General features: G+C 41.8%; 1 protein-coding gene and 1 long non-coding RNA gene across 6 annotated transcripts in view; one reads left to right on the top strand and one right to left on the bottom strand.

Moving 5' to 3' along the window:
• Fas1 (fasciclin 1 Fas1 domain-containing) overlaps positions 1–22,896 on the top strand; it is a 279,676-nt gene that overhangs the window by 101,078 nt on the left and 155,702 nt on the right. The gene's annotated exons all lie outside the window — the stretch shown is intronic.
• Positions 1,652–9,051, bottom strand: LOC145973427 (uncharacterized). 2 transcript variants are annotated; one of them, XR_014439471.1, is made up of 3 exons: positions 8,886–9,051; positions 8,631–8,775; positions 1,652–1,907 (listed from the first exon to the last, which is right to left on the bottom strand). It is a non-coding gene; the product is annotated as an uncharacterized LOC145973427 (long non-coding RNA). The 2 variants fall into 2 exon arrangements; XR_014439472.1 differs by having other exon boundaries at positions 8,944–9,051.

Genomic DNA, 22,896 nt, shown 5'->3' with positions numbered 1-22,896 from the left:
GGAATTTTCAAACAACTTTTGCCTGGAGAATCGTTCAATTGCGAATCTAAGGTAATATAAATACGTGCAATCTATGTATATTTTCGAGAGAATAATCTTCTATAAATATTTCATATATACCGCGGATTACGTCTATTTGAAAAAGGATCACGCAGAAATAGTGGACATCGTATAATGGGCACATCACATCCCTACCTGCCCTTTTATCAACGGGCGAACACAATACCGCCCGACGCGCGCGAGCCAGCTCGAGGGGCCGCCAAACGACGGTGTCGATATATCACGGCGGATCGAATAAATCACGCGTTATTTCGCGAGGTTGCGCCGAGCCGAGTCGAGCCGCGCTGCGCTAACTCGCCGCAAAACCAGGCCGAGCCGCGCGCTGCGCCACGCGAGTTACATGGTCAGCCACTGACGCGTGTTTTCGCGGACGGAGAGGGATGATGGTGCACAAGCGGCCCGATCAGATACGAGCTCCCGGTACTCGCGAGCGGTTTACCATGGTGGTCGGGGATACATCGGGGAGGAAGGATGGGGTCGCGCAACGACCCGCTCTGTGGCATCCCCCTGGCTTTTGTGCGCGCTGCCGCCGGGAAATCGGACTATGCAAGGGCCTTTTTCTCGCCGCCACGCGAATTCGCGTCACGTCCGCGCCGCGACGCGACGCGCCGCCCTGATTTCGAGGATGGGACAGGTATTTTTAACGACGTTGCATTTTTGCAACACTAGTCGATCGATTCGATATCACTTCCGGCTCTTTATACAGGGTGTTTTTTATCTTGAACATTGAAATATCTCAAGAAATACGCATCGTACGAAAAAATGTTTCAAACAAAAGTTGTATGGCTTGAAGGGGGCCATCAGATGGTGGCAATGACTTGACCTTGGAGAGTCATTTGAAGGTCACGTGAAGGTCACCGTCAATTTCTTAAATGGAACCCCCTATTTTTTATTGCATATTCTTGTAGCTTATCTCGAGGGCTTTCCAAAACACTATAATAAAATATTTTTCCCTCAAGTACTTTTCGAGTTATAAGGCTTGGAATCATTTCTTAATTTTACATAAACCGTAAAATATCTTGTAAAATATTCATTTTTCGATTATCTTAATACTTTTATGTACAAAATAATGAGAGGAATCAATTCATGTAAAGAAAACACATAGTTGTTTCGAAGAAAAAATATGTAATTTGCAATTAACAAAGCCTTCGAGATAAGCTACAAGAATATGCAATAAAAAAATAGGGAGTTCCATTTAAGAAATTGACGATGACCTTCACGTGACGTTCAAATGACTCTCTAAGGTCAAATCATTGCAACCATCTGATGGCCCCCTTCAAACCATACAACTTTTGTTTGAAACATTTTTTCGTACGATGCGTATTTCTTGAGATATTTCGATGTCTCAAGATAAAAAACTCACCCTGTATATGATGGACAAATTATATTTAATGTATATTCCAGGTAATATCTCTCTCATTAAAATCAAAATCTGAACAGAGCGCGTATATACATCTTTTGATTAAATATTGATATCGATGATTTTTTTCTATTTTAATGAGAAGTGGAAAGTGAGAAGTAACGGTACCTAAAAAATAGCAATATTTATATATTGTAATATAGAAACATTTTTATTAAAATAAATCTTTTTCGTATTATTCTATTATATGACGGCGGTTAGGATCGCCGAGTGAGATCAATGCCGCTACATTCTGTTAACTACAGGTCGCATAGATCAACGACGTCCTGGTACAGCTACCCCTCTCTATAAACGCAGCGCCCTGTTGCGGATCCTTTTTGAAAAACGGCGGATCGTTCATCTTGGCTACATCGACACCCGCCGTATTCGCGAAGGGTCTCAATCCGCGAACAATGGAACGGTGGATGTGCTGAGTTGACAGCCATTTCTATGGACAGGGAAAACGTATTACTCTAACGTACCTTGTCCGGGAATAAATGCTCGAGAACGCTTTTATGCTCGCGATTGTGAAAACCCGTTTCTTTGCTACACCTCTTGTAGACTGTCCTCGCGTTTGGCATTTCTGTCGTGAATGCCTTTGCAACGCGCGCAAAAACGGCGTCGTGTTTTAAGCAGAAATTAATTTTCGATATTTCGCAATTAACGTTATTAAAAATTATAAAAATCTATTCAATATACATATTTATTTTCACACAAAATACGAGATGAAAAAATTTTTCATCTTTTTAATTTATAAAGATGTTATTATCAGAAATATCAAAATTACGCGAATTCGATTGAAAAATATTCTAGATCTACAGATTAGCCGGATTTAAAAAAATTGGAGCGTAGGCGTATGCTAAAAATTGTGGAGGATTTGCGGGAAATCAAGGATATAAACAAGGGATCTAAAGAGAGCGAGGGCATATAACATCCTTCCAGTTTATTACGCTTTCAGTCTTTCGCTCATGAGAAGGCACCATGGACGGAGATGCCGTACTTTCTCAGAATTAACTTCACTCGATTAAGCTCCTGCTTCCTTCGAATCGAAGTTTCGGGCCCGTGCTCGTTCTCGCGAGACGATCCCGGAAGCGGGAGAATGGATCCACCCTGGGCTGGCGCGCGCGAGCTTCTTCCACTTCTTCCTTCCCTTTAAGCCGCCAACGATCCAACGGGCGATCGCTTAATCCACTCAGCGCGCGAGCGCGAGGTTATCCGCGACCGGAAAACTTCGGAGGGATAATTGATCGTCCCCTGTTTTTGTGGCGAAAGCTTTCCCGATCTCCCGCGGACAGTTTCCCCGGAGCGAGGAAACGTCCGCGAGGAGAATGATGATCGCGGTAGGAATCTGCTGATCTCCTCCGTATTTTCTGGTCGCGCACCCCGCCGGGGATACATCGTCGCTACGCGATGTCTGATAAATGCGGTTATCCAATCTGGTTTTATCGGCGCTCATTCTTTACGCTCGACAATCACATCTCTATAGATTGTCTATATGAGGAGCTTCACGAGCGGCGTTTTCACCTCGCAGCTGTTCCATCTCGTAATGAGAGGCAATATATTTTTATACGCACGCTTTTCACAATACCAATAAGTGTAGTAATAAATTTCATCGACTGATTAATGTAATTTATCGAGGTTTCGCAAAAGATTTGTCGGAAGGGAACAATTTAAGCGATGAATCGAGTTCTTGAATATTTTGTAAAATCATATTTCCGCGTGTGAAAAATATTCGCACCATGATTTAAAATTTATTTTCCAATAACTCGACAATAGCAAAGTTAAAATATTAAAGTTGATATGTAAAAAAAGTGTCGAGATGCGGAACGCATATAATTTTCTCGCGTATACATATTTTATTATTCTTCTATATCGTCAGTTAGATTTTATTTCTGGAAAGTGTATTTGCGTGTAGATTGACTACTTGGTGAAATTGAATCTCGGTGAGTCAGCCGTTCTCGAACAATGAGGGATCGACGTGCGCGGCGAGTTTCTAAAAGCTCCGGGAAACACGATCGTAAACGCGGTCGCTCTCGTTCGCTCTCGCTATGGTAAATGCGGTAAACGGTTTGCACGATTGAAGTAAAGAACAAGAGAGTAGCGACGCTACGACAAACGTTTCCATTATGGCCGCAGCCCGCGACGCGGAGAAAATCGATCGTGTAGTAGAATAATCTGGAAACCGTTGAAGCTCCTGTTCCCCTCGCTATTGGATTCGGCCGTGCACGATAAACGACAGGCTTCCTTATTGGACGTCGATCGATGTCCTCGCGAACGTTTCGTAAAACGAGCAAAAAGAGACATGTGTAAAGAATTCGTCGAGTGCCAATATTTCGCTCGTGTCGCGATGATTACAATTTTAATGGTGTATAAATTAGCTTGCGCTTTAATCTTTAAACTTGCATCTCTTTAAAAATATTGGATATTGAAAATTTTTAATTAAAAGAAATGAAATGTGGAAAAAGAATTTTATCAACGTGCACAAGCAGTTTTAGAAATGTCAATAAAATCACAGACTATTCAAATGTTTGTCAATTATGTAAAACCTATCGAGATAGGTTGACAATTTTGACACGACAAGAGACCGAGATAAATTTCTAATTCGTGAGATTGCAATTGTAAAACGATCAAAACGTCGAAAAACGCTGCTGCAAAGTAGATCGTGGAGCAGGTGCCGCAGACTTTCGACGAGAAGTTGTCGCGCGATCGTTTTCCAGGGTATCTTCGATACCAGCGTGGACGTCGAGACGCTAGAGGAGATCGTACCCGGAGTGCAATATCATGTAGGGTGACCCGATGGCAAGAAAGGTCACAGCACTCACGACCTTAGGATGTAGTTACAGAAACCGAAATGTTCTCAGGTGCCGGACATTCGCCGGACAAATACCACGGTGAGACCTAGTTATCCTGGATTTCGGATTTGCTTCGTGTGTCAAAGTTCTGCCCGAAATATCTCCTACCCCTACTATAAATCGGTATATCGATAGATTGTATCTAGGTACTAATTGAGTGCTAAACCTATAACATCCTGTTTAATGAACAGCGACATTTGAAACATTTAAAAGAAATATATATTTATAATTTTTAAAAAATGTTAAAAAAAAATTAAAAAAGAAGAATTCTCGCTAAAAGAAAGATTCAATTTTTGATCGTAATTAAAACTATGACATTGATATTGATGTGTTAAATTTTTATCACGTATTGAAGCGTTCTAAAAATCGAGGAATAAATCGTAAGCATGTTGCAGAATTTAAGAAAATCTCAAAGATTTTTTGTTATTCAAGAAGATATATTTGAATATGTTTTTGTAAATATTAGAAATATTTGATCTAACAATCAATCACAATGCAGCCTCGATAGAGCAATGCATTCGTCACTAATATGATGAGAATTGATGAACACTCATGTGCGACGTTGTACCCCGGAGCAATTGATGCTGAAATTGATGCAGTTCGTTTTCAATTACGTGCGATCGTTTCGTCCCGTTGCGTGCCACTCGATCGTTTTAATTGAAATAACGTCAAATCCGCGAATTGGACAACGTGGATGGACGATTCGTGTACACGGAACTGATCGACCGAAGATTTTTTCAATTAACCGTGACCTAATCTGGAAAAAATGAAAGTATGATTGATCCCTGCAATTCGTTCGATAGCGACTGTCAGTTTTAAGTTATCCGCGTTTAAAAATCGATCCAACTGATATTATTGCGACACAACTTTTCTTTTTCGTTCATACATTGATATAAAGTACAAAGAGAAGAATTCCATCTTGATTCCAAGGACATGATAAAAACTGCTATGGATTTTTCATGACACTTTAGTTTAATTTTTCTCAAAATTTTTTAAATAGAAAATTTCAAGCTCATTCTTCTTAAATAGTTTCCGCTTCTCACAGCAATCAACAGAATGTTTCTAGCATATTTTATGTAACATTGATATATTAAATTTTCGCATACAAATTCTCGACTCGAAGATTTATTACAAAACATATTCTTTTTAAATTCTTAGAATTAAAATGTTTAAAATTTTACAAATTTTGAATATTTAAATTGGATTAATTATAATTTAACAGGTTCTTGAAATAGATTTTCTTCCTTCTCCTTAAATCTCTGCGTGCAATGAATTTTCCTCGTTACGTCCAGTCCTCATTCTTCGACAATCAAAGGAATAATTAGCGTTTGTTGCGCAATGAGAGAGAAGGAGAGGAGAGAGAAAGCGAATACGAAACTTTGCCGCGAATAAATTCTCGGAGGGATCAATTACAAAATCATTTACCTTATTCGACGAGCTCGATATTACTGCGGTTTTACGTTTGCGGAGAATATTTCCGGACAATTCCGATTTGCTCCTGTCGTATTCCGGACGAAACGAACGATTCGGCGGAGCAGATAAGTGCGGTTCGCCGCGGATTCGATAGCGCCATCACGTACGCTACTTTATGTAAAAATTTACGGCGCTCTCGTGATTTCGCCCGGGTAACAATAAATTTCTTCTTCAATTCTGCTTTTCGGATATCGCGGCGGGTGTGGCGGATGACGCGTCGCGGTGCAGCACAACGCGAGGGATCGACTAATTTATTAGCTCCACGTTTTCTACGCGGTCGAATCAGAAAGTATCGAGAGGGAAAGATAGCGGGGTACAATGAACCTTTAGGTGTCCCTTTATCCTATCTCCGACCACATTGAGATACGCGCGCACCGTCTTATTTGTATTCCGTGGTTATATTGATATACGCCAGCCCGACAAATCCACCCTCTTTGGAAGATTTATTCTACGTGTCAAAGGGCGCCGAGAGACGGGATTTCTGAGATACGCGCATAAAAAGAACTGTAGCGCTTTTTCCTGTTGGACAAATGGCGATTGTTTACGAGATCGTTGAAAAGATCCCGAAAATTCCCCGAGAGAGGAGACTCGAGGGCGCGAATGTCCTTTGTAATCTATAAATAACGGAGCAAGACATGATTCGAATAGGTGTTGTAATAACAATTTTTTACGATAAAGGAACTTTTCGTTCTCACGTAAATTGTATCGCATTCTTCGCTTCACCGAATTCACGGAATATCCACAAGTGTGTACAACGAACTTGTTTGGATGTGTGTTGCAATAAAAAGACGCTTGCCAAGCCACCCTCGCCTAATGGTCATCTTACTCGGCGAGATAGAGGGCTCCTCTTTTCCGGCGAAGAAATCGGTAGATGGCCTTCCCCTCGAATGCGCCATCTTGTCGGATCTTCTTCCGACCCTCCAACGTTCCGCAAGAGACGACGATGTCCACGAGAGTTCTCCCTTTCTCGACGGATTCTTCGATAAAGCTCCGGAAACGACCAGGAGCAGGAGCGCACGGAGGGATCCACCACCCTTCCGCCATCGACTGGCGCACCCTTCGTGTGCACGTGCGAAGATAGGGGCGGCGTCGAGATGTCCGTGCGAGGGAAAATAGCATTCCCCAGATTATACAGACATGCCGATAGAAGGACGATGTCCTTCCAAGGCGAGAAGCATTTCACGGCGACTATGGTTCCCGAAGATATTCGCGCGACGCGAGTACAAAAGGAGAAAGAGTGAGGGAGAGAGGAGCGACGAGAAAAAGGAAGACTGAACGATGGCTGCGGGGAGAATCGCGGGGAATGTAAGAAACCGGGAAAGTCGAAGCGACCCGTGTTAGCCAGATAGTGAGCTATAAGTCTAAAAACTCGCATCTCTCTTGTGCAGCTCGCACTCGTAAATCAGAAAAATGCGCGCCTCTAATGTAATGGAAGCACCTTGTGGGCAAGGTACCGCGTATATAAGTTTAGGGTTCCGCATCGCTGGAGATCTTAGGTTATAAAAATCCGAGGATGTAAAAATCTGAATATTCGTCTGTCCAGAAAATGATACATTCGCGTAGATATTTAGACTCCCGTAGCTCTTTGCATAATCTGAATCATGTGTCTTTTCCGTGATGTTGGCTTCGAAGATAATAGAATATTAAACTTCCGAAAACTCTGGATTTTTGTAGATTTTTACATTATAAAAGCTCTTGAGAGAAACGTCGAGTTTTGATTATCCTTTCGGTAACCTAGACACCAGATATTGCATTCAGTCTTTCCGTTCATCACGCTCTAAGTAAAAGTATACTTGTTAACTTTCGAGCAGCATTGTTAATCAAGAACGTCGGCCCGCTGGGGGAAAACTCGCTCTCGCGAACTTATCGGAACAAGATAATACTAGTTCGTGACGCTAGCTGTCCGGTCTTCTCGTTGTTCCGAGGGGTCTTTTTCTAAGAGGCGTTCACTTGGTAGGGACCTACTCGCTTATTTCGCTGACACGAGCCGTCTTTGACTTTCTCATACTTCCTATCTTTCTCGCTTTTTTCTTTGAACACAGAGTGTTAGAAACGTGCTCGTTTGAATATTCATGACTTTAAGGGCGTCTTAAAGTCTAGCAAATGTAAGTTTAGCACACTGAGAATTTTAGATAATTTTTGGCATCGAAGAATTTTATCGAGGTGATTATGTATCCACAATAAAAAAGTACGATGCCCTAAAAAATAATGTTCAAACTTAAAGCGATTAAATATTTAAAGATTTTAATTTTTTATGTATAACAATTAATTTTAACTAATTTTTTTATGTATAACGTTTAAATTGTAAAAGGGGCAATAATGTAAGCAGTATAATAAGAGAAAGAAAAGATTATATCAGACAAATTACATTATTTAATAACAAAACATATTCTTAAAAAATGTCTATTATTATTATAACAATTATATTAATTTATATAATTATCAATTTAATAGACAATTTATATAATAAAGACAAAAAATGTGAAACAGAATTACGTTCGAAAATAATCATCTGATAATATCATTGCAAGACAGAGCGAATTTATTCGATCCGGAAACGTAATTGTTCGACGAATAAACGGCTATTTAAAAAATCGCCTGGAGCTCGCTCAGCTGCCACCGAGGTTTCGTTCCCGTCGAGCAAAGCACCGACGCGTTTTTGAACCTTTTCCGGTTGCATGGCATAGTGTGACTGTCTTTGCCTCTGACACGGCGCTACGCTTGCCCTCCCCCTCTTACGGCGTCGTCGTTTCTCCTTGCTTCCGCGTACTTTCACCCGCTGAGTGCACTCACGCCTACTTAGAGAAACGAGGTTGTCTCTCACGTCAAATCCCAAAGCCACTCACCGACATATTCCGGGGAAAACACTCGGTCCATACATCGGCGCTACGTCTTGATCAGGCATGTCGGATTCATCGATCGCTCACCGTTGACATTTGCCTAACAATATGCCGACGTTTAATGGCAGAGGTGCGTTTCAGAAGCTTCTCCCTGGTTCATTAACAGTTAATGATGCATGTTCAAATTTTACAAGCTAATTATATTCAGATATATAAGTTTGAATAACGAATCATTTCATGCTATATTATATTGCTATTTACAGCTTATTTTTTGTAACAAATGCGACAGAAATCTACAAATAACACGCTGTGTTGGTACCACTTTGCGTTGGTTGCACTTTTTAATTAACTTGGTCGGTAGTATACACGAACGTTCAGAACGCATTCGAGTCGTAACTATCGCAAGACAAGCACGTTCGTACGTGGACGGGACTACTTTGCGAGAGACCTAATTTGTCCGGGTCATTCGTATTCGGCGTGGACTTCGCCTTGGCGAACGTCCCGGTTGCTGATGGCTACGGAAAACGAGAGAGAGTTTCGCAGGCACGCCGGGGGTTGCAGCCAAGAAGAACGACTTGACGGTTCGAACGGGATGAAAAGACAGGGAAAGAAGCCATCACGCTTACGACTTCCTTCGTTTAACTGACATCCCGCGGGCTACTTTGTATGCTACGAGGAAAATTTGCTTTCGCCAGCAGTGATGTGTTCATTCCTAGACACATTCCCCTCGTTTTTTTAAAGATGGTGGACCCAGCACTGAACTTGCCATCCCGTTCGTCAGATGAGCAAGGTCATTTGTCTAGAGACTCGAATCGGAAGATCTGGAACACGAGAGATCTTTTTCCCACAAGTTAAAATCCAAGATTTTTCCACGAGTGAATGATTCAACACTTTTTAGAGATTATAAGCATGAATTTTTAGATATACAACAATCTACATATTTAAATCTGAGTATCTGAAAATCTCGTAATTTCGAAACTTTGAAGAGTTTAATTGTAAAAACTGCGCAATGATGTTAAAAATCACTAGTTTGTTCCCTTTGAAGGTGAACATTTTCTTCTGATTAATACTCAAAGATTTATGCGAGAAACTTGCAAGAGAGACACGAGAGAGAGACCGCTATTATCCCCTTTAAAATCAAATTTTCCCGAGTCGTCTGAAACGGTTTCTCAATTTATGCGAAACAATAATCATCGTATCTAACTTGACGGTCCAGAGTTTTTTCCTCCGTTCGACTCGTTTTTCCATTCCTTCTACCGCAATGCAGCACTCATCGCAAGAGATACTACTAACTGTACGCTTCGTTATGAAGAGTATACGTTGATCTTTTCCTTTGATCATCCCGTCTCTCTTCCTTCCTTTCTTCCGTGCGACCATCAGAAAACCCCTTTGTGTTTTTATTTCCGCGCTCGCGCGTTACACAAGCAGCGGACAAATGAGCTTTCATGAACGGGAGCTGATTAATGACCAGGGTTAATCATTAACAATCCTCTACTTTCCATTAGGGCGTCGTGCCGCGCATGTACGAGCACTCTTAATTTTTGATCCTAATCGGGGAGTGAACTGGATATCGCTTGAAAAATATACGACGTCGCCGTTTTTCACGATTTCTTACGAGGCTCGCGCAACTCTGTGATCACGAAGGAAGCACGCTCTAGCGTGTCTACAGTCGAATATTTATAGTCGATGTTCGCGGAACAATACGAGGGAAGTGCATCGTGCCTACGTCTTATGTCGCCTTCTCACGTTATCGTGTGGCGAGCGAGCGACTTTGTATCTTGACGACGAAATTAATCGCGCGTCGAGCAAGTTTTCGGAAGGAGAAAAAACGAGAGTAACAGGATTCGAGCAAACTTTTCCAAAGTACATAGTTAAAAGTGTGTTCTCTCCACGCGCTCCGTTTTATTCTCCTCCTTTCCGTATTTATTTTTCGTTAATTAACCGTTTTAATTAACCGTATAATATTATCGTGTAAAATTTTAAACGATAGTCGATTCCCCGCGCGCTTTCATACGAAAGACTTATTAGAATTTTATATTTCAGAAACTTGAGCGAATCAAGGTGTCGCGTGCTTAATCGGTTACGCAAGCGCGTCGCGAATACGCTTGAATCTTCCCTCGTTTCATCTCGCAGTTCACGTTTATCGATTCTCCCCTCGCCTTTTAACGCAACCGGTCGATCTCCGTGCTCTAATAGCCGCATTCGTTTATACGCTGAGAGCGAGCAAGTGGAAGATTTAGCATTCTGGTGTAGCGGCGCATGTTTGCCGTGGTTTAGATCTTGCGCGTCGAATAAAAATGATACAGTCGTGCGCGGAGCTTGGAATATCCGATATAGCGCGAGAGAGAAATGGCCGTAGCCCATATCCGTCGCTATACGATTCCATCCGTGCCATAAAGATGGTAGGCTCCGGCAGCATTTTATGGATATTTATAAGGCGCGACGGTGAAATTATTAACCGAGTCGCGAGAAGATCTCTGCGCGGTCGCATTCGCGATGTAGCGAATGAGGTCACGCGTGGTTTACAGGGCGTTTAAAAATTGATGGCGCACGACATATTAATCTTTTTTCTTAAAGTTTAAGATTTTAAACTTCAAATCTACTCCAGAATTAAAAGTTTAAGGATTTTCGAGAACGCCGGCGAAATTCGGAGCATCCTGAAATAAAAGAGATTAAATTTTTCTTAGAATTTTAATAGGTTATCGCGAATCGCGATATATAAATTTGAAGAGTAATTAAATTGTATTCTTATAATATTTGTATTATATTATATAAATAGTTTGCATAAAGAATCGTCAAGCTGAATTTTCGACATTATTTCTGACAATTATAACAAAAATAACACGAGAGGCATCTTTTATTGTCCTTAGTCGTATGGATCGCGATATAAATTTGAAAAGTAATTAAATTGTGTTCTTATAATATTTGTATTATATTATATAAATAGTTTGCATAAAGAATCGTCAAGCTGAATTTTCGATATTATTTCTGATAATTATAACAAAAATAACGCGAGAGGCATCTTTTTTTGTCCTTAGTCGTATTGATCGCGATTTTAGAGCGAGACGCGAAGTGATGGCAGCGTAGAATGCAATTATGTAAAGACAAACTTCCGTAACAACGCAACACGAGCGGCGGAGAAAAGTTTTTTTACGCCCAGAGCCGTTAGAAAGAAGTCGCTCGGAAATTGCACGGGTATGAGTTCCTACGTGTAACGCTAAGGACGAGTCTTAATATATTCCACGGTTTCTCCCCCCGTTTGGGGAACGCGCGAGCGTAGCTGAAATAAAACCGCCGGTTTGTAAATGAATACCTGCTTGAATTCCTACCTGTTGGAATAAGCTACTTGGAATTCAAAAGGGCGCGAACGTGAAACATTGCGCTTGGATTAAATTAATTGTATTAATCCTGGCTTGGGACGAGCAGCAGTGGACTCCGTATTATTCCCTTGACGCTGGGCCGCTATCTATGGAATTTAGCCGTATTTAAGTCCCGTATCGTCGTAAATTGGATTAAAATTTGTAGAATCCTTTGATTCTCTCGCTCACATTTTTAATTAGTCGTCGGTTCCTTTGGATCTTTAATTTATCGCGATATCAGAGCACGAGAAAATCTACTTCAAAATTTCGAGCTGCGCGATTCAAAATGAATGAATCTGCAAATATCACTCAAAAGCATTACCAAGCAAAAGACTTGTTTGCGTTAACGAGAATGGTCAGAGACGCATCAGGAATTAAAGTGATTTAATGGAACGATGCTGAGATTACTAATACAACGCCTATGTTACAGAGAGGAAGTCGCAATTGTCTTTGCGATCCATACCATGCGGAGCTTGCAATTTGCTCTCTCTCTCTCTCTCTCTCCGGTCGTCTCTTTCTCCGGCTAAACTGAACGCTACTCTTGTCTCTAACAGTCGACCTCGCTGTCACAGGTCTGCAAAAGAGAGAGAAAGAGAGAGAGAAAGATAGAGAAAGCGGTATCGTATGTATCTCGCGCACCGGCTAATTTTGGCAATCATCGCTATTGTGCTGGGCTCATTGTCGCTAAATCTAAAGCGAATTGTACGAACTAGCGTGCGCGCTATCGAGCCAGGAAGGCGGATGTCCATCGACACTGGATAGCCATCGAATAAATTCGTGCCGCGTTCTCCGCCGCTGACGAACGAGAGCGGTGCGCGAGATTACCGAGAAAAATGCCGCGATATTCAGCCGCCATTGTAGCGGTCTCCACTGTGCCATTTGTTATCCTCGACTACCGAATGAAATACAGTCGGTGGGCTTAAACGTGTAGTCATGACGTTTCATTCGTAGACCGCGAACGTAACCACCACTCCTCCCTTCCCGCTTTTACAAATTTATATCGTCCTTCCGCCGCAAAGACTTTAACGTCAGCTTTATGTAAAATTGTCTCGTATCATGAGCTTGTTAAAGTCATTCTCAATAAAGATTCTTAAGAGACCGTTCCATTATATACATTAAATAATTTACGTCAAAGTCGCACAAGAGTTTGTTTCAAAATATCGTCGCAAATAGTACAATAATTTCACGTGTAAAGGAACAGAAATCGGCATGAATTTTTTTAGAAATTAAGATTCAATCTTCAATAGACAACGCGGCATTAATAATCGCGGATATTCCTCAAACTAGTTCGCTCGTCCCTTCAATTTTCGGTTCCATTAATCGTCGTCGGGTTATAACAACGCACGTCGAGATTAGGCCGAAAAAAGGAGCGAAAAACCATGAACCGCCGACAAACAGAAAGCTGATATCGTGTAGGCAATGTGTGATCGTCGTTAAAATAGTGTTTGCCGACGCGCCGTTACCGAGTACGTGCGCGATGTACATTAATATCATCCATCTGGCTCATCGCCAGTTTCGAATGAGCGGTGCAGCGGTATATCAGTTAAAGCGAATGGAGCGAGAGCGCCCCTACGGAAAAGTTCCCCGTTGCATTCGCCTCGACGTCATAATTCCATGTGATATCATCATAGAATTAAATGGTGGCTGACATACAAATAGTTTATTTCATTAACATGATATATACTTGGATTAAGCGAGTGGAAATTATTTTCGGTCGTGTTAAATAGGAATTGAGCGGACGCGTATGGCCATAAGAGCGGCTTATTTAAGCGTTTCCTTCGTCAAACGAATACGAATATTGAATTTTGTACATGCATATATATAGTACGTATTATTTCAAATAATATTAAATTTCGCCAATTCACGATTCTTGATAATAGAACCGTGCTAATAAAAGCTTTTGAAGATGAAGCAACGTTGGTTCTAAAAAAAGTTTTAATAAACTTCTGCAATGAGCACTTTTCGTATATTCTCTTTGTAATTCAAAATGCAAAGTTTCAATAATGAATTTTTTTATAGTATTTTTAGAAATTTTGAAATGACAACGCCACGCTCGCATTTGACGTTAAAAAGTTTAAAAATCCAAAAATATCAAGCAATCCCGCAAGAAAATTAAAAGTACAAGCACGACTGTCGCGCTAAGCCATTTGTACGATGTATATAGAAATTCGCTCGGTATCATCACGTGCGGCGATATATTATATGCGGCACACATGCGAATTATCATTCTCAAGGATCCTCTTCCGGCCTTCTAAGCGCAGCGTCTCGCTACGTCATCGCACGCACGTGTGTGCGCCTCGATCTCCCCGATCTCGTGCGTACGTAAAAAGAGGGTATCCGCTCGTATGCGGCCACTAAAAATATTTTGCGGCGGATGTCGCGCGTTTATTCGCAGACTTGGACGAATTCACTTGGTCGGAGCCGACGTAAACCTCGTTTCGGGATGTCCCGGAGCAAGAATACGAAGTTTTCCGCGCGTTTGGTTGAGACTCGCAGAGCCTCAACTAGAGAAACGAGTCGCAACTTTACTCGCGCTGGGAATTACTTTCTTTCCGCTTTTGTCGAAGATCGACGGACTAGCGAAATGTCAACTTATTTTTATCGGATGTGCACAGCGTGTCGCGCACAATGCTGCGTATCGATTTACGGAATTACGGAGACGTTGGAAATGTCACGCAACTTTGTGGACACATATTGAATGCCATCGATTCTCGCGCGTGAAAGAGCGCTTGGATGTAACACGAAAACATTTAACCTTTAAATAAGTAAAATACAGAAATAAAATGAGCTATTGGATTTTTTAATCTCAATGTCTTTAGCTTTTCTTTCATTTTTATATAATTCGCGTACATTGCATATTCTATCAAACTAGCATGGAAATATTTATAAAGAGAATATTACATCCTTAAATTTCTGCTCCCTCGTAAAACGCGTACCGCTATTGCGGGCGTAAAAAACAATGCGTGTAAAAAAATAGGGAAATGTAGACATCGTTACGACGTATCGCGCTGTTTGTAGTCGTGCGGTTGCACCTGAGCCAATTTAAGCGTACATTAAGAATTTACAGTCTTTTTAGTCGAGCCGCTCGTGCCGGAGATTCCACCTTTAACCGACGAGCGTGAAGATAAAACGAGACGTATCGCCGTAAAAGGGTAACTCGCGCGTTTACTTTACGGCCGTAATGCAAACGCGTAGACACTACCATCGTTAACGCCGATTTGCAATTGCGCGAGTCGTATGCGGTCGCTATTTATGGCGAAACGTCATTGTTTCGCAAAGGAGCGCCGCGTAGTCGGCGGAATTCCGCAGCCGGTTCATTGCTTTTGACAGGATAACATATGGCTGTTCAAAACCGGCGTGGTGTAAGTCATTCGGACAACCGTACAATAGCCGGCGGAGATGTGCATCGCAAAAATGTATTATACTATGTTTAGGATATGTGCAATTGAGATCGCACGAGTGGCCTGACATTGTACAATGGCTTATCAGCCATGTCGTAATAGTCTTCAAATTATTTATCCCTTTCAACTCTCATTAAAATTTATATATAAATGTATTTTTATATTAAAAAGAAAATGGCATAAGAGCCAACGCGCGGTAATTGGAGCGCAGAGAAGCAACAACACTTCTTTCTTTTTTCAATATTAGTTTATTAAAAAACACATATTATAATAACAAAAAGCGTAACAGGCGCTTTTTGTTATTATAATATGTGTTTTTTAATAAACTAATATTGAAAAAAGAAAGAAGTGTTGTTGCTTCTCTGCGCTCCAATTACCGCGCGTTGGCTCTTACGCCATTTTCTTTTTAATTTTTTTATCACTTGAGCCAAATCTCTAATTATTAAATGTATTTTTATATGTTTTCCTTCACTCGATAATTTGTTAACGCGATAATTTATCGCTACATTTATAACAAAATTATAATGTATGTATTGTCTTGGAAGTAAATTATAATTTCGCGTTCATTTTTCTGTTTCAGGTATGTAACTTAAAGAATAAATTTGCGGCGCATTATACAGCGCGAGCAAACTGCGGTTACATCTGCGCGTAGTGGGTAAAACTCGTTTTTCCAGGTATTTTTCTCATGTAATTATTTATCAAGTTTCAACTTGACTGGAGAATATCTAGTTTAGTTTTAATTCTCCCGGAAAAAAATTTACTCCGAAAATTTAATCAGAGAGAGATGAAGAGCGCTGATTTTCCCTTTCCCCGCTCGAATTTTTATTTAAATCAAATCACCGTCGTAAATAATGTAAAATCATTGGGCAATATCACGTTCGACTAATCAACAACGATGTAATACTCATTCCGCGCTTAATAAAATCCCAAGAGTAAAAGCGCGAGAGGATAAAATTTTCCCTCCGTCGATTACGCGCAATCATCGCTTCGCGCGAAAATACTCAAGCGCGAAAAATAGACGCGAATAACCAAGGTATCCGGCAAAATCGTTAAAACGTTTTAAATCATTGTATCGCAAGCTCTGCAAGCTGCCGAGTGTCACGCGCACGTGATCGAAAAAGAAATCGTTCTAGATGCACAATACCGCGGTTATTTCAGCTTTTCTCCGCGACCGAATCAGTCCCGACACTTAAGCCCTCGGTTTGTACAATAAAGCCACCATTATTCGCGCTAATAGAGAGACACGAGAGCTCGGAAACAAGCGGGATTACAATGGTTTTTCAAATAACGCGTGCGCACATTGTCGTCCACGTTTTGAAAAAAATTCTGGGGAGAACGGGAGAAGGACGACGCGTGTGTGCATAAATCGTGTCGAAAATCTTTGAAACATAGGTACAGGTTAAAATAGGAGCGAAGAGAACCGGACGAATGAAATGGAATGAAAAAGAATTTTCAACGAGCGAGGTAAAATCGATAGCCGCGTATTTGACGATGCGACTCTACTAGTCGAAGTTCGTTTCCACCATAGCGATAAATATCGGAATAGCGAATGCCCGTTAACTTTCGGAAAAATGCCGCCGTGGCAGATTTAAATCTCACTTTACAAGGTTACGAGTTTGACCACGAGACCCGCGGAAACTGGTTAAACTTTCCAACAACCCTCAGAGTAGCCTCGAGGGGTCGCCATTACCGAGTCGCTGCAGAGGGACCAACTTCGACACTTTCGAATTTCTGAAACCTTTAGAACACCCCCTCGACATTCTGGACGCTCTTAACCTCGGAATGACCCCAACCGCAGTGCTTAATTCTACCTTATTCTCTTTCTCTTCCATCTCCTTTTTCCGCGAGTTTCTCGTCCTTTTTACGATGCCATTTAGAAAAAAGCTGCGATCGCACAGAGATTTTTAAACTTTCGAATTTTAGATATTTTTCGAGTCCTCTATATTGACGATTCTTCTTGTGAAATTTTCATCGTTTTATCAATTATCAGTTTTAACAAAGTAAATAACAGATGTCAAATTTTCAAAGTAATTAAAATTTAATTAGAATAATAACACACGTGATAGTATAACATAATGTTGCATGTGAATTATGTATTAATAAATCATCTTGATTTTGAATATTTGATGCAGCTGGAAATTTATAATTCATTTCTCGAAAAGTAGACCAACCTTCTCAAGACAGTGATATATCGTTCTTATCCGCTTATAATATTTTATTTATCAAAATTCCGTCCGATCACAATCGATTTAGGAAGAAGACAGCTGACGTTTCGCAGTTAATAAACGAGATCAATCTGGTGAAAAACGTAGCGAGTCCCGAGAAAGAGGGTGGAAGCTGCGGCGGACAGGACCATTTGTGCAAAAATGATGGCCGCTCTTTTTTATCGCGTTTCACCGCGCAATCACACGCAGACGCATCGACGCGCTGGTTCCCGCGATCTCGCGGTATCCGGTCGGTTGCGTGGCTTTCGTTTTCGACGAAAATTTCTCCCTCGAGCGATTGCTCGGTCAAACGAGAGCAACGAAGAGAGATAGAGAGAGATCCGAGCGATAAAAAAGGGACTGCTAAACGCCGACCACGTCGGCGCGAACGCGACGGAAAACGAGACGCAAATAGGATCAGCGCGACGCGAGATGCACTCTAGCGAGATACATTTGTTTGTTGTAAATTACGGGCGGGCCACGGCTCGTTTATTCGGTGTGTTACGATAAATACGGGGAAAAGGATCGCATATATACTTTTTGTCGCGTTGCATGCGGCTTTTTCTCCTTTAGATTCGATGTCGAGTTGGGTACACGTGTTGCATGGATAACGCTCGGTTTGTTTTCATTTGACGTGTCAAAAATATTTCATGGGACTACGCTTACACTCGAACGACGAGGGAAGATGAGAAGAGTTAAAGAGAAAACTAATGCGGGAGTTAAATTTATCGGCGAAGCAGTTTTATTTCATACATCTCGCAACGTAAACAATTTTGAATCCCTCAAAAATGACACAAGTAGCACAAAATTAACGCGAGACGCAAATCGAAACTCCCCCCCCCCTCGACATAAAGTTTACAAAACTTAACAAAGACGCTGCTAACGTTACTCGGTGCGCGTTCAAGCATCCCCGATTCGATCAACGTCAGCCGCGATCGATTGAACCGGCTCGCGGAAACGAGCAAATTCCACCCGCGCCTCGCCGAAACGGGGGGTGGCGGTCGCCCCGAAACACGGGGGCGCGTGCGACACGACGAAATATCGCGGACGCGCTCGTGCGTAAATCTGTCAAGGAGAGCCGCAGCAGCCGCCGCCATTGCGTGCACACGTCGTAGCCTTAAACTTGCTCCCTATTCATAGTCACGCCGTCGCCCTATCCGACCGTACATATAGGCAATAATGCACGCGATGAATGCACATTCGCAAGCCGGCGCGATGTGGAACGCGAATGAGAGAACGCGCGTCTCTCTCTCTCTCTCTCTCTCTCTCGATCTCTCTCGTGACCACGATGCTTCTATGCATCCGGGCCGACGATGCGTCGTTGATGCGATTAAACCGTTCCTTCGCGTCATCTGGCACGATCGATACCGCAGCGCGCGCGGGGAACTCGCTTCCAAAGAGAAGAGACCCCGTGGTCGACCGATGCACCGAGTTTCTCTTATTAAGTAAGCTTATATAATTGAATTGTCGGAGAGATGTATAATAAGAGCGATATTATATTCATGAATTGAGAATCGCACGATTGAAATGAGAGCGTTAACGTGTTTTTTTTTTTATTAATTATCGCACGAGTGCGGGATACGATCGCCTGTTTGAAGTCTGACGAAAAACTCTATAAAATATACAGTCGTTGAATCATTCGCGCGACATACACACGCGCACAATGATAATGCAAATGGTACTTTCATTTGCATAGATTAATACGGGAGGAGGATAGACACGGTAATTGAAGCGCGCAAGAACCCTGAAAATCGCGAGCGTTGAATTTTTCATCCGCTCGAATTGCGGCGCCGCGTAAATGGAAAACTTAATCGTATGCATTGTTTATCGTGGCAAGGCAGGCGCGTCGTACAGTCGCCGAAATATTTGACGAGACGAATATATCATTTGATAAATATTTTGCTAGATATTCTACTTCGTTAATATCCTCAACCGCTACATTTAAATTGAGGTAACGCAGCCATTGCGTTGCGGTAAGTGCCATTTCAAGAAATAAATGGCGTTACATTTCACGTCGGTAGATTGAGTAGAGCAACGTCAACTCCATTTTCACAATTCATTTTCATAATAAAAAGCTAAAAATAAAATTATGAAAACGTTAAAGAAAATAAAGTAAAAAAAGAGAGAAAAATAGATCTTTAATAAAATATAAAATCTTTTTAGATAAAATATTTAGATTTAATTTTTTATTAATAGAACAACATATAATCGTGCGTTTCGACACATGCATCGGGTAACAATTTCGCGGCTCGATGGCTCCGAGGGAATCAATTATCATTATACGAGATCGGACGAGAGAGTAGTCATTCTCTCGTGAATACGATCAGCTTGTCGCCCCGTCATCTCGTCGCGTATGCACGACTCGACGATGGCTTTTGCTCGCAAACTAACCGTTACTGTACTTGCCGTTACCGTAATTAAACGCCTCACGAGACAGTCGGGCGCCGATGTCGCGTCGGCGTTGTTATTTAACATTGGCGTCGATAGTACGACGGTGGAATACGTGGATTGCATGTTCCGGCCGCGCGGCCTATCAATATGCTCGCCGCATAACGGAAACAGCTACGTAAATCTTGGCGGAAAATTGAATGAGACTCGCGGGAAACTTTGGCGAATATCGCTCCAACTTGAGTCTTCAAATCTCTTTGGATCCGCGCGGACTACGATTTTCGAATCTCGCGGCCGTAACAAATTGACATTCTTGCGCCTTGTACGAAGTGTCTTAAAGATCCTCGAGCGGAGAGGGATCCTTGAATATCAAGCTCCATTATCAAGATCGTAATATCTTAGGATTGATAGCAGATTGTTACGTTTACTTTACCTCGGGCTAAAGTACTCTCTCGCTTAACGAGCCCCGGCAAACTCCCTTCCCTCGCGTCTACGACTCTTGCCATCTGTCATCTCGCGATGTCCCGGATTTCCGCAAAAAAGGCACGACAAGGTGATTTTTCACAGACGTCATTGTCGTCGCTGATTATTTTGTATCGCGCTCTCGCCATGAGACTGGCGTTTTATTTCTGGGGAATATCGAGAACTTCAGATAATGGGAAATTTATCGCCGATTCGATCGCGGGTCAATTATTGTCGATTATCCACCGGCAACGATGACAACAGTCTTGTATTGCAAAGCATTGCATTCGAAACTACTCCCGGCTGTTTCATCTTTTTTTCATCTTTCCTTGGCTGTTGCAAACCGAACAAAGCTGATCGGATGGAACTCCCGATAATGTTTCAGAATATCAAATTACACAGACGTATAATGATTGCCATATCAGCCATGCATAGACTGTCCTAGAATTCCCGAATAATTTTAATGATATGGTTTTTTATTCTCGAATCGATTTTTTATTATGCAAATTATGTAAAAAATTTATCATCAAACTGAGGTCGATGGACTTTTAGGATATCGGATAGACAGAGAGAAAGAGAGAGAAAGAAAGAAATGACTAATATGCAATTTTTTACATTTAAAACGCTATTTTAGGAAAGAAATAATAATAATTAAAATAAATAAATAATAATTTAAATAATTATTATTATTACAATTTCTATTAAAAAAGTTTTTTGCTGTCGCATTTAATTTAGAGAAAACTAACATTAAATTTGTCGCGTGCTCTTTTTTATTTAAAAAATTAAATTGTTTTGCAAAAGTTCCATTTTATCTTAAAAAGAATCTTATTAAGCGAGAAAAATGGATGGATGACACATTCCGCGCGGAACCATTAAATCGCATTAGATGCACTTATTGCTTTCTACGTAAATGTTGCTGCTCTTAAATTGTTTCCCGATAATGCAGCTCGCAGAAGAAAAACATTTGCCGCCGGTGGCGTCGCGCAACAATTTATCATCGTGTCGAGTACGTTGACATCGGCTTACCGGTTACCAAATAGGTGGAGAATTCGTGTCCGTCATCTTAATAAAATAAAAACGCATATTTAGACGGTTCACTTTGTGTTCAATTGAAATGGTAAAACTATTGAAAATCTTGACATTCTCTCTAGAATTTGATACCCTCGAAGCCTTCAACATTAAAAACGCTAGTTTTTTTTTATTTTTAATCTGATAATTAATCCAAGATATAATTAACTAATGTCTGAATAACAGAAGAGCTCGAAAATTATATTCTGAAAATTTGAAAATTCAATTATCAGTTAAAACTCGAGACGAATGTAGCGTGTATTCCAATTATTTGAGAACGAGAAAGAATTCGAGCAGCCAGGGCGACAGGAATCCCTCTAAAATGGTTCGCACGGCAAATATTTCGCTGTCGCGATGGGCAGGTGAGGGGGAGGGGACGAGCACGAACATTTTCATCCTACTTTGGCCAATCGAAGAAGAATCCGGCTGTCCTTGCGGCTAATCTCCTCGCACGGAATCCCTTCGCGGGGACATACGTGTCGTCCTGTGTCACCACCACACCCTCGACATACGCGCACACGTACGTCACACACGCGCATACGTACGTTCGTGTGGCCCCGCAGTACACGTCAGGCCCCGGGAGAAGCAATCAGTTCCATTTACCGGCAACGTTTACATGGATCGTTTGCAGAGCCCTTCCCTCCCTCCCTCCCTTCCTCCTTCTCTCGTCGTGCCAGGCTTTCGGCGCGTCAGGCATTTCACGTATGCGGCTAGATGCTCGCGCGCGAATATATCCGGCGCAAACATTACGCTGCATAGTACGTTGTACGGATATCCTTGTTGCGGATTTCAGCCTGAGCTCGTTTTGTCGTCGCCGGTGTACCGCATTCCGCGCGTCTTCGATACGCATCCGGGCTGGCAGCCCAGCGCACCCGCGCCACTTAATCGAAAAGCCGCATGCTAAATGAACCCTTTACCGCGGCCGCGCGTTCTTGCGCTGCTCGAAATATCGCCCGAGGCCAAAGATACACCGGCAAAGCTACGCCGGCAAATTATCAGTATGGAAAATATGGGATTAGTCAGACCAACCAACGTGCTTCTCATCCACATCGCGTCGTTCGCTTAATAATCGAGTCTGCATTCTGTCTAATAATTAATTCGGAACGGAACGGTGATAATGCTAATTATGTTTCCGCCGAGGAATAATTTCCACATAGCGATTCAATTAAGAAATATTATTATTATAATGAATATTAGAGCGTATTCTCCAAATGGAATATCGCAAAACCAATCACCGAAGAGAAGGAGAAACGAGAGAAAACCGCATTTAATCGTGTGTTTGTAGGGATAAAAGTATCGCGCATGAGAGGATGAAAGGTCTGTGAATCTCTTCACGTGATGCACTCGTTGCGATGCACTTCTACACCTTCATCCGCGGTACGTGCGTGCA

The sequence above is a fragment of the Camponotus vicinus genome, unplaced genomic scaffold (assembly GCF_025532165.1).
Source record: "Camponotus vicinus isolate PSW18456_S1 unplaced genomic scaffold, iyCamVici1.0 SCAF_6, whole genome shotgun sequence".
Taxonomy (NCBI): domain Eukaryota; kingdom Metazoa; phylum Arthropoda; class Insecta; order Hymenoptera; family Formicidae; genus Camponotus; species Camponotus vicinus.
The sequence above is the reverse complement of the archived record's forward strand: the minus strand, read 5'-3'. Positions and strand labels throughout refer to the sequence as shown.